At 41.0% G+C, this 12780-nt stretch overlaps 1 long non-coding RNA gene across 2 annotated transcripts in view; it reads left to right on the top strand.

Moving 5' to 3' along the window:
• LOC126234276 (uncharacterized) overlaps positions 1 to 12780 on the top strand; it is a 242931-nt gene that overhangs the window by 215685 nt on the left and 14466 nt on the right. For both annotated transcript variants that reach the window (XR_007544701.1, XR_007544702.1), the window contains one exon: positions 4506 to 4734. This is a non-coding gene — a long non-coding RNA (uncharacterized LOC126234276). The remainder of the gene's footprint in view (positions 1 to 4505; positions 4735 to 12780) is intronic.

Here is a 12780-nt window from a genome sequence, read left to right as displayed (position 1 = left end):
GTTTTGTGCTCAGTTCCTGAATGTCGAATTTAGTGCAGACGAACTTGGTCTTCTCGAATGAAATTTGTGGTCCAGTTTTCTCATCGCAATCCTTGACGACTTCAATCTGTTTGATCGCTGTATTTTCGCAGGCCGCTAGTATCGGTAGGTCGCCTGCGAAAGCTTAACAACTGACATTGATGTCATCATTCTTGAAAGGGTTTCCAGTGGTCCTGGGTTTTCAATTCTTTCTCCCATTCTCTGGTGACTTTATCCAGAACAAGGTTGAAGAGCAGTGGTGACAATCCTTCACCTTGTCGCACACCGCTCTTTATCTCAAAGGGCTCTGACAATTCGCCCATGAATTCCACTTTTGACTTCGTGCGCGTGAGTTCTTCCTTGATGAGTCTTAATGTCTTTCGATGAAGTCCTTGTTCTTCTAAGATGTTAAAGAGGGACTGTCGATCGACTGGATCATATGCCTACTTGAAGTCGACGAACATACAGATGATCGGAGAGCTTTGGGTTGTTCTATATGTCAATAGCATCTTCAAACTAAAAATTTGTTCAACACAAGAACGCCCCGATCGAAAACCGGCTTGATAGTCACCAATTTTGTTTTCAAGCTGTTCTTGTGGTGACTTCAAGGAAAGAACTTCCTCTGTAGTTACCTTTCTTGTGTAACGGATGGATGAGTGCACATTTCCATTCTTCAGGTACCTTTTCCATTTTCCCGATGTCTATGATGATTTGTGTGAGCTCCTCAAGTGTATTTTGGCCTATGTTCTTCAATATTTCTGCAACTATTCCATCTTCTCCAGATGCCCTGTTATTCTTGAGTCTGAAGATGTGTCTATGGATATCTTCTTTGGTAGGTGGTGGAGATTCTGGGTTTAGTTTCTGGGTTTAGTTTGGGCTATCTTGATGTGAACTCCTGGCAATTGAATAGCTCTGACAAATACCGAAACAATTCTCTACAATTATCTCGGTTGGTCAGCGCGAGTTTGTCGCCCGGTTTTTCGCCAACGTAAGTTTTGAGGGGTGTATCCTCGAATCCTCCCTGCGAACGTCCTGTAAAAGTCTCGAGTATTGTGATCCCGGGAGTCTTTTTCTATCGAGTTCAGCCGGTCCTTCACGTGCCTCCTCTTTGTTTGTCTGATAATTTTTGAGGCTTTTTTCTGGTCTGAATATAATGTTGTTGAGCATCCAGTGACTTCATAGAGTTAGATTTGTGGAAAGCCCCCTTTCGTTCTTCCAGTGTTTCTTCACATGCGGAATCCCACCACGGGTGTTTCGTATTCTTCTTCAATGGTACTGCCTCTTTGGTTCTCTTGATTATCTTGTTACTGAATTGATGCCAGGTGCTTGCCTTTCCCTTTTACAATTATTCTTTTATGTTGCTTTCTTTAATCTTCTTGGTGTCAATTTTTTGAAAATGAGTTTTCTTGTGGTGGATTCTTTTCGGAGTAAATTTCACTTTGATCCGTACTACATAGTGGTCAGAGTCAATGTTGGCTCCTCTTCGGACTTGCAAGTCATGAATTTCCTTCAGTGTAGGGTGTGCGATGACCACATGGTAAATCATTATAAGTAATAAGTGGGGTTTTTACTAACTCACATTGTCTTTACTAATGCGTAGCTTCTCCTCGAGAAAATCAACTTCAGATTCTAAACGCTTCCGATACTGAAATGTAACGATTCATGACTGTCTTGCATCGTTGTCTCTCTAAAACCAAACGTTTTAGCCCTTCCTTTCCTGAAGCCATATCATACAAATCTTGGCAGCCTTCCATCAATAAGTCGTCGTCTTATACCTTATCATTCCTCAGCCAGATGACTTAATGTTTTTTTTCCATTTTAATCTTCACACACGCACCCAACCCTCCATTTCATCTTCTATATGTGTCTCATCTTTGTTTTTCTCCTGACTTTTTCTTGTTCACGGATCAGATATGTGCACAAATAGTGGAAGTGATACGCATGTCTGAACGATTCGGTAAAGAATTTTTTATCATTGCTGCTGCATGATGTTTACTGACCTATTACAAAAGAGCAGCTAGTTTAATAGTTGCAAAATGACTGCCCATGTCACAGTGACTAATTTTAATACACCTCTCTCTGTCACAGGCACACAGCAACAAATGTAAACCTCCTTTTATGTTATTTTAGTTATTTTGCAGCTATCTAACTCGAGTATTAGAGCTTTATCTAGAGAACAGTGTTTGTTACGAAATAAACCTGACATTGTGCCTCATGCGAAAGCGCGTATCTTATACTTTTCAAATGTTGAACTTCCTCAATTATAAAATGGAAAATATCATTTTGAAATAATAACAGTACAAATCAATGTTATTGAATTGACAGTTAAGTACGTTTCACATTAATACCGAAGTAAGCATTGCTGTGTTGCATCTTCCACATTAATTTAACAGATAATCACTGACAGCGAAAGCCTTTTTCAATTACCTACTAATAGCAATATTTTCCGCCACGGAAGTTACTGATTAACAAACACGGAGCTGTCTCGATCACAACAGTAGCCCCAAAAAGGATCCCCTGCACACACACACACACACTCTGTGTGTGACCAGTAATGCTTGGGCAGTATGCTGGCTTTGAAAGCAGGACAGTGCCCCCCGCAGAGAAAAGGCGCACTCATTTTCGAAAATTCCAGAATTCAGAATTCAGAGAGCACAATGTTCCTACGCCATAACAGATAGCAGGACTCCTTACATAGTAGAGATGTAGGTGAAAACATTTTTGACCAAACGAAACCGGAAGTAATCTCTTTAACAAGAAGACTGTTTAAACTTGCGGAAAAGTTTGAAATTGAAGCATCCAATTTGTTTAAAATTTATAAAATCAATATAATTTTCGATTTTTACCACTCACTAAATTAATTATCACCTCGTTTGTTAAGCACTAGGTTACGTTTCAGTGGCCTACACATGGAACACACGGTTCCCAGTTTCCAACAACAGCCGTTTCTTCCACACTAGTGAGCATAGTTTCAGCATCCAGTGCCTTGCAGTTCTTCCGTTTATTTACAATTAATAGCTGAAGCACATACTAATTACTACAAACTGGAAAAGTAAACTGGATTTGCAGCAATATTCTTTTGTAGCTGTGGGGTTATTTTACTATATTTCAGATGTCAATTACAGGTGCAAATTCTTATGGAAATGTACAAGTCACTTTAAAACATTACAGATTCGTGCAGATTCTGTACTGGAGACAAACGATTTGCTGGATTCTCGAGCTTAAAGAATAGATGTACTGGGCTATCTAGCACCATCTTTATCAATATACGAGTATTTTAAAATGTGATAAGTGTCAGCAGAGCGTAAGGGAGATAAACTTTCATTTCTCTAGAATATTTCTCGTTCTACTGCTAATGGTATTTACTCCATGTCTTCTAATCCAATTCCATAAAAATATTTGTCAAGCTCTCAATCATACTCTGTTAACTTTTTTTTTTTTTTTTTTTGGTACCTCAAATACTTTACCAGGTCATTGTGTCTCGTGGTACAACTTCATTCTCACATTTCCTTACAGCTGAATTATATTCAGAAAGTAACTTCAAGTAGTATGAGGTACAAATTTGATGTTCCGCTTCTGTTCTGTGTATGACACAGCAACGATATTAATAATTAGTAGAGCTCTTGGATAAATTGAATAACCTATGAGTAAAGAGGAACATATTTTGTGACTAACTTAGAGCAAAGAAGAAAACTTATATCCCGACTTCTCATATAATTTTGTGTGGGGAAATCAACATTTCGATAAATAAATTTAAAAAATTCTTTGTGACAAGTCTGAAAGAATAAACACCGCATATATACTTTTTCAGATGGGTTTTATTGTTTCCGAAATAACGATTGACACTCATAACACCTTAAACATTATAGTGAGGTTTTGCAACGTTTGGAATTTTCAATTAATTTAGGACAGATTAAGTATTGGAAATTCCTAGTCAGATGTTCTTTTTTCTCTTTAATAGATACTATATTATTCTTGCGAGACTAACTGAAAGGCTGGAGAAAAACAAGTTTCTAAATTAATTTGATAACTGGAATACGAATTCAGAGGTTCACAAAGGATATCCAATTTACTAAGAAGATACGTTTGTCACATACATTTTGGTACAGATTAATAGATTGATGTCTGGACTGTATTAGGCTTTTCTTCGTCACGTTCTGTCTCGCAGGGTGCCAATCAAGGAAAGCGGGCAAGGGAGAGAGTGAGGAATTTGGATGGCTCAGCTGGAGCATTGTTGTCCTTGAAGAATAATCGTTCGTATTCGATTCCCGATCGATTTACTATATCATTAGGGTTAATTTTGATACACATTTCACGACGCAATGAAAATTTAAACCAAATATATGAAACTTTGATCAATGACTTTAACTGCATGTTTTATTGAAATAACTCTTCCTTAATAAATCATGTAACTTCCAAAAAAGTGACAGCATTTTGAGGTGCTATAACAATGTGTTTCATGCACTTCATTTCTCTTTCTCTTTCAGATTACCAGAGAAAGTAAAAAGACGTCCTTCGAAAATGGGTATGTGAAACTCTGAAGATGTCTTCCCAGCTACGTATTGAGTTTTCACAAGCTGTATCCGTAATGTTCAAACACAGTCGAATTGTCAAGGACGGAAACATTCAATAGTTGATGAGATGACACAGTACCAGACGAAGTGAGAAATAGAATTGCCGTGAAGGACGTTATTGTCAGGAAATTAAACAAAATGGGTAAGTTTTAATTCATTACTGGCCCAATGATAGCAAAAAGTTAATTGCTTATCCCAGTTACAGCGAAAATTCCACTTGGTTAACATATTACTCGAGCACGATATGACAGATGGATGGGTATTGGAAAGTGTTGTCCTGTTATTAGGAGGAAGAGAAGAATGTTTTCCTATAATATTGTGGTATAAGTTCCAAGGCGGCCAGAAGTAAAAAATGCGTCCCTACAGGAGACAGCTACGTTACGGAAGATATTAGTTTTTCTGGAAAGTAATTATGACTGTCTTGTGGCCGAAACAACGTGGAGCTATTTGGAACATTTTCCTTTGAAACGCTATAGTAATGAAGCTGCAAGAATATGCAGTCATTTAAGGATAATATGAAGGACATTGACTGGAGAGGAGGAGGAAGAGGACACTGTCATCCCGCTAGACACTGATATGGTTGATGGCAACCCCATCATCATCTCTCAAGCCCTTCTAAAATCCTAGGTCCACCCACTTGTAACTTAGTCTTCATACGCTAGTTTCTTGTTTACCCTCCTTTTCTTAATTCTGCATACACTTAACGAGCCTTTCACTCGTCATGTTTGAACCTTTGAAACTATTCTTTCTTCGTATCTTTCTCTCTCTCTCTCTCTCTCTCTCTCTCTCTCTCTCTCTCTTTCTCTGTCACCTCTCAGCTTCTCTTTTATGTGTCATGGTGTGGTCTTCAGATCGAAGACTTTTATAATATAATGCGTGTTTGTGTGTGTGTGTGTGTGTGTGTGTGTGTGTGTTGGTGGGTGGGCGGTTGGATGGGTGGGTCAGAGGGTGGGTGGCTGTGTGGGTGGGTGGGCAGGTGGGTAGTGTGTGTTTGAGTGGGTGGGCATGTAGGTGTATAGGTGTGTGTGGGGGAGGGGGGGGGGGTTGTGTGGACGTGTGTTTCACGCCATGTGAATGAAGAAGCGGGAATTGGAAATGAAGGACAGGAAAAAAAACATGGGATATTAAGATTCAACGTCCTGTATTAGACGGTTTAGGTAAATCACCAAAAATGAAAATGAAGACTGGCGCACGCGAATTTGAACCGCTGTCATCCCGAAACGAATGCATTGTCTTCCCACTGACCTCCTTGCTTGATGAGCGACAAAAGACTCTCATTCAGCACGGGTTAACACAAACCTCTTCTTCGATTTCATTTTCTACTTAAAGTGAATGTCAATTTGATAGGAAGATCGTACATTTGGAAATTTGTGGTAAGGTCTTATGGGACCAAACTGCTGAGGTCATCGGTCCCTAAGGTTACACACTACTTAATCTAACTTAAACTAATTTACGCTATGGACAAGACACACACCAAAGCGCGAGGAAGGACTCGAACCTCCGACGTGGGCAGCCGCGCGGACCGTGACAAGACGCCTAAGAAGGCGTGGCTACCCCGTGTGGCGATAGGAATATTACTACGGCTTTTACGAAATTATATCTATGCAAGAAGCTGACCTATATATTGCACTAAATACTTTTCCATAATTAGAACTATAATTTGGAAGTAAATCATAGCATTGTATCAATGTGGCAGCATGTACACTGACGAGTCACATTAACGTGATCACTTGCCAAAAGCGTAGATAGCCCCCTTTTGCAGTGCGCACGTGCAGGAAGAGAGTCACTGAGATTCTGGTAGTATCGATAGGGATGGTGAGCCATCGCTTCTTCAGACCGTGGTCAGTTGCGCTAAGTTACTTGGTTGAGGAACCGTGGCGCGTAGTTCCTGAGGGAGGTCGACCCACAGATTCCCTGCTGTGTTTAAACCCCGGAGTTCGGTGGCCAGGGGAGTACGGTAAACTTATCCTAGTTCTCTTCGAGCCACGAACATACAATGAGAAGTGTGTGGCTCACTGCAGTCTTCTCCTGACAGGCGCCATTATACCGTGAAAAACGAACTGCATATAGGGATGAACATGTCACCCGAGGATAGACGCATATTGGTGTTGGTCTATTGTGCCTTCCAGTATGACGAGATCTCCGACACAGTGACACGAGAACATTCCCCAGACCATAACGCTCCCTCGTCAGGTCTGGACCTTTCCGACGACAGTTGCAGGTGTTTTGTTTTCCGACGTTTCACGCCTTATACGCTAACAGCCATCTGTACAACGTAACATATAACGCCACCTGTTACCACTCAGTTGCGGTACTGGCGGGCAGACTCCAGCCTTAGTCGCCGCTGGACAACAGTCATCATGGGTGCATGAACCAGGCTGCTGGTGTGGAGTCCCGTGCGCAGCAACTTCCGCTGAACGGACGAGAGTTCCATGGCTTATCTGGGTGGGCAGTTGCTCAGTAGTTGCACGTCTATTCGCCCGTCATATCTCCTCAACTGTCGTTAACCACTGTCATGTACAGTCCGTAGTCCACCATAGTTACCTTGGCGCCCGTTTTAGATAGCACCATTTTTCCACGTACGTTATACTTTAACGAAGGTGGCACGCGAACAGTCTACAGACTCAGCCGTTGCCGGTATGCTTCCACCCTTGGCCCGAAAGCTAATGATCATGTCCTACTGGACGTTAGGTAAATGCTCCGTTTCCGCATTGCGTCAACGACTGCACTGTTTCTCGCGTCCTTCCGACATACCTTATACATCCTCTATTGCTGTTGCTGCCACCCGTCGCATGTGAGTGTTTCTTGCATGTTGACGTCGAACACAGACGGTAGTCACGTTAATATGACTGGACGGTGGAGATGTGACACATAGCCATTTGGAACTTATGACTTGCTATCTCTATTACTCTATGAATCACTATAACGCAGATAACAGAGGCCATGAAGTGGTTTCCGCTTCCCGCATGTGGATGTACCCTAGAAAGAATGATTCGTTAACGTCTTTGAGCACGCTGTTTGTAGTAACTTCAGACTTTAGCGGCCGTGAGCGAGCAACAGACTTCCCATTAGAAAGAGGCAGTACCCAGTTATTTGACAGAAACGGTCATTTGGAGCGAGAAACTTTACATGCACATATCCCTTATTCCAAATTCTTTTTCAAACCAGAACGCAGTTAACGTATTCTCTTATTTATTTTCGTTATAACTTCATATCTTGTCAGTTTTACACTTGTACATACACTATGTGATCAAAAGTATCCGGACACCTGGCTGAAAATTACTTACAAGTTCGTGGCGCCCTCCATCCGTAATGCTGGAATACAGTATGAGGTCGACCCACCCATAGCCTTGATGACAGCTTCCACTCTCGCAGCCATACGCTCAATCAGGTACTGGAATGTTTCTTGGGGGATGTCAGCGCTTTCTTCATCAGTGCTGCGCTAAGGAGAGGCATCAATGTCGGTCGGTGCGGCGTTCCAAAGCATCCCAAAGGTGTTCTATAGGATTCAGGACAGGAGTCTCTGCAGGCCACTCCATTACAGGGATGCTATTGTCGTGTAACCACTCCACCGCAGGCCGTGCACTATGAACAGGTGCTTGGTCGTGCTGAAAGAAGCAATCGCCATCCCCGAATTGCTCTTGAACAGTGGGAAGCAAGAAGGTACTTAAAACGTCAATGTAGGCCTGTGCCGTGCTGGTGACACGCAAAACAACAAGGGGTGCAAGCCCCCTCCATGAAGAACACGACCACACCGTAACACCACCGCCTCCGAATTTTACTGTTGGCACTACATACGCTGGTAGATGACGTTCACCGGGTTTCGCCATACCCACACCCTGCCAACGGATCGCCACATTGTGTATCGTGATTCGTCACTCCACACAGCGTTTTTCCCACTGTTCAATCGTCCAGTGTTTACGCCCCTTACACCAAGCAAGGCATTTACCGGCGTGATGTGTGGCTTATGAGCAGCCGCTCGACCATGAAATCCGAGTTTTTTCACCTCCCGCCTTACTTTCATAGTACTTGCAGTGGATCCTGATGCAGTTTGGAATTCCTGTGTGACGCTGTGGATAGATGTCTGCCTATTACACATTACGACCCTCTTCAACTGTCGACGGCGTCTGTCAGTCAACAGACGAGGTCGTCCTGAACGCTTTTGTATTGTACGTGTCCCCTCACGTTTCCACTTCACTATCAGCGGACCTAGGGATGTTTAGGAGTGTGGAAATCTCGCGTACAGAGATGTGACACAAGTGACACCCAATCACCTGACCGCGTTCGAAGTCCGTGAGTTCCGCGGAGCGTCCCATTCTATTCTCTCACGATGTCTAATGCCTACTGAGTTCCCTGATACGGAGTACCTGGCAGTAGGTGGCAGCACAATGCACCTAATATGAAAAACGTATTTTTTTGTGTGTGTGTGGGGGGGGGGGGTCCGGATATTTTTGATCACATAGTGTATGTACAATAGTTAGCAAACATTAAAGCATGCGTTTTATAAAGTATCAGTTGAAAAACACCTATAAATAATATATTCATCTCTGAGCATGATCATATCGCGCACGTCACATTACAGCTGTTGCACAGTTCACAATATACGTTTCAGTATCCTGCAGTCAACTTGTGTTCATTTGTGCTCTCATAATGCTTGAATGAACGTCTCTGCAGTTTCCACAATGAGGAGAGGGGAGCACAGGCGGTAATGCGACCAACTACTTCATCTCGCGTTTTCACGGCTCGTTTGTAAACCTCAGACTTCATCCAACCCCTGAAACAAAAATCTAATGGCATAAGATACAGCGATCTTAGTGGCCAGTTAATTTTACTACCAGGACCTATCCAGTGTAAGTACGGCTGGCATGTTTCCTCACACGTGTGGTATAAAGTGGAGGATCTCCGTCATGCTGGAAGTACATTACAGTCCGTGTGGTCCAAGGAACGTTCTAAGATGTTCAGGAAACGACTTATCCAAAAAAAAAAAAAAAGTAATTCTGTCCTGTTGGGCGAGTAAGACATATACGTACGCGCCACTAGCCGAAAAGCAATTGTACATTAAATATGTTGTATCTCGGAAACCATTCGGAACAGGGCATACGTTCATTTGAAGTTTTTTGCTTCGAACGACGTTTCCTGTCATATTCCTGAATGTTGTCCACATCTGCAGTGTCACCCTATATTACCGGCTGTAGAGTATTTGTAGAGGCATAACTGTAAAACTGGTCGTTGGAACTCTGTAAACAGGTATTTGCGAGGAAATAGTCACATCTGTATTTCGTATGTAATCTGTTGCAAGACAGACAAGTCTATGAAAACATTTTCGTAAGAAATGTTTAGGCTTCTTGGAAAACTCATTATTATCTGTCGTACAACGGATCGCAAGACACCAGTAATAATGATTCCAAACCCTTTTAATATTTTATTTATATTTTCGACGGATAGGTAGAGCACAACGATTATCAGATGATTCACTATCTGTTACCACCACCTAACATTTATAATTATTTCGTGTTTTGCGCTATATATTTGTAGTAAGGTGCTGTGTGCTGTATCTTCTCTGTGTAGATGACAAATAAGATGTCAAAACCGGTTATTGTCCTATACGTCGTACACGATTGTAACTGATAAACAACAGAAGACGTCAAAACTGGTTATTGCTATATACATTGTATGCTGTATCTTCTTTGTGTAGATGACAAATAAGATGTCAAATCCGGTTATTGTCCTATACGTCGTACACGATTGTAACTGATAAACAACAGAAGACGTCAAAACTGGTTATTGCTATATACATTGTGTGCTGTATCTTCTTTGTGTAGATGACAAATAAGATGTCAAATCCGGTTATTGTCCTATACGTCGTACACGATTGTAACTGATAAACAACAGAAGACGTCAAAACTGGTTATTGCTATATACATTGTGTGCTGTATCTTCTTTGTGTAGATGACAAATAAGATGTCAAAACCGGTTGTTGTTCTATACGTCGTACACGATTGTAACTGATAATAACAGAAGACGTCAAAATTGGTTATTGCTCTATACATTATGTGCTGTATCTTCTTTGTGTATATGACAAATAAGATGCCAAAACCGAATATTGTTCTATACGTCGAACACGATTGTAACTGATAATAATAGAAGATGTCAAAATTGGTTATTGCTCTATACATTGTACACGATTATGTCTGATAACAGAAGTTTGTGTCTTTTTAACAGTTCTACGCCTCTAAGCAGAGGTTCAATCACTTTGACATCGCGGTTCGTATTTTTTCTGTTGTAAACGAAGAATTTTTTCGATTGAAGCGGTTCTCCTCGAAATAGCTGTAAATTATTTCTCAACAGGATCATTGTTGCTTTTAATCTGGCAACATGAATAATTCTATTGCAATTAAGCAGCCCATTTAACTAGCAGTGTTACGCAACAGAATTATTATTTGCATATCATGTTCACTGTTTTCGTCTGCCAAGAGATGAAAGAAAGGAAGATTGGGGTTTAAACGGCCCATCGACATCGAGGTCATTAGAGGTGGAGCGCAAGCTAGGAATGTTTCAAGGATGGGTAAGGAGATGGGCCGTGCCATTCCAATGGAACCATCCCGGCAATGGCCTGAGTGATTTTTGGAACTCACCGAACACCTAAATTTTGGATGCTCTGACGCGGATTTAAATCGATGTACTCGCTAATGTGAGTCCACAGTGTTAAGCACAGCTAACCACTGCGCCACATCTCTCGTTCCAACAGATCAGAGTGACTTTTGAAAGTAACACTGCACTCGATACCCCTTGCTGAGAGGCCTGAAAATCCTATGAGCAGGGCTTCTAAATCCGACATGGAAAATGAAAAATCATAATTGTGTTCCAGGTACGCGTTTAACCTCCTGTTCCTATTCGCCTTAAGAAACAAGCACTTCGTCGAAACAGTAGCGACACAGCGAAATATCCTAACATGGCAATGTGACCAAAAACAGACCAATAATCAAGGGGAGCAGGATTCTAATTCCTGTCTGGTCTTCTATCCTAACGTTTTTATGGCAACATAAGTATTACAGACACTCTCACCAAGCACAACAATAACACGAATTAAGTTACGTTCTCCCAAGAACAACACAAAGACAATATTCCTAACAAATCAGATGAGGAGGCTGTAGCAGTTTGTGAACATGGAGAGGACGGTTTCAGTGATCGAGTCTTTCGAGAAGTAGCGTCAAAAGCTTTAAATACTGTGGAGTCCCTACAGTCAAGGGCCCTGCGTATATCAGCCAGACGTTAACAGCTTCACAAAACCAACCCATGTGAGAAACGTAAAGGGAATGTTACTTATAATGTAGAAATGAAACATGACTTGTTAAAAGAGCGTAATTCCACTGACTCTGCTTTTGAGAAAACTTAGGAAAAAAATGTTTACCATCTGGTTCATTTGTTTGATTTAATTCAGACATTTATTCTTGGACATTTTTATTATAAAACTTCTCATTTCAAAACCCAATTCAGACTTATTTAAGAGGTTTATAGTGCATGAACATAACTGTATTTAACAATTCTGCTGTAAAAATTCTGCAAAAATTATTATTGTTTATGGTATTGTTATTCTCAACTAAAGTCATATTTTTTGATCTAAAAGCATTTTTTCCAAACTCAATAGTGGCTTAATGTATTTATATAAAACAGTTCATCTCGTATTTTTTTCGAGGTATCTAACAATATTACAGAAGTAATATTATTTAAAACTTTTAGAATATCCAAACACATAATAAACCAAACATAAACTGTGATTTTTAATCCATACGACGTCAGTCATTTCACAGTTACAGATTTAACAACTTTCAGTCTTCTCCAGTAACGTCATCTGCTCCAGCCATGTCGCTCCAGTTAACAACCGCTTGGCAGAAAATCTCTTCTTGTCATCCATGGTAAATATATACGATAGTACTTGCTGAATATCTACTGCTCTCTTGGTTTTGATGGCGACACTGCCTTCTGGATATGCTAAGGTGTTATGGAAAGGAACACCATTCATACAGTTAGGCTGTCAAAGCTTAAATGTGTGACATACATGTCAGTGTACGCAAGATGAAGTCATTACACAGCCTTTCAGATATGAAGAGAACTTAAATTCTATGTATTCGAAGGCTTAAATGTAACTTGTTCAGATCAGGGCGGAGAATGTTTCATTGTTTCCACT

This window comes from Schistocerca nitens, chromosome 2 (assembly GCF_023898315.1).
Source record: "Schistocerca nitens isolate TAMUIC-IGC-003100 chromosome 2, iqSchNite1.1, whole genome shotgun sequence".
Lineage (NCBI taxonomy): Eukaryota > Metazoa > Arthropoda > Insecta > Orthoptera > Acrididae > Schistocerca > Schistocerca nitens.
The sequence above is the reverse complement of the archived record's forward strand: the minus strand, read 5'-3'. Positions and strand labels throughout refer to the sequence as shown.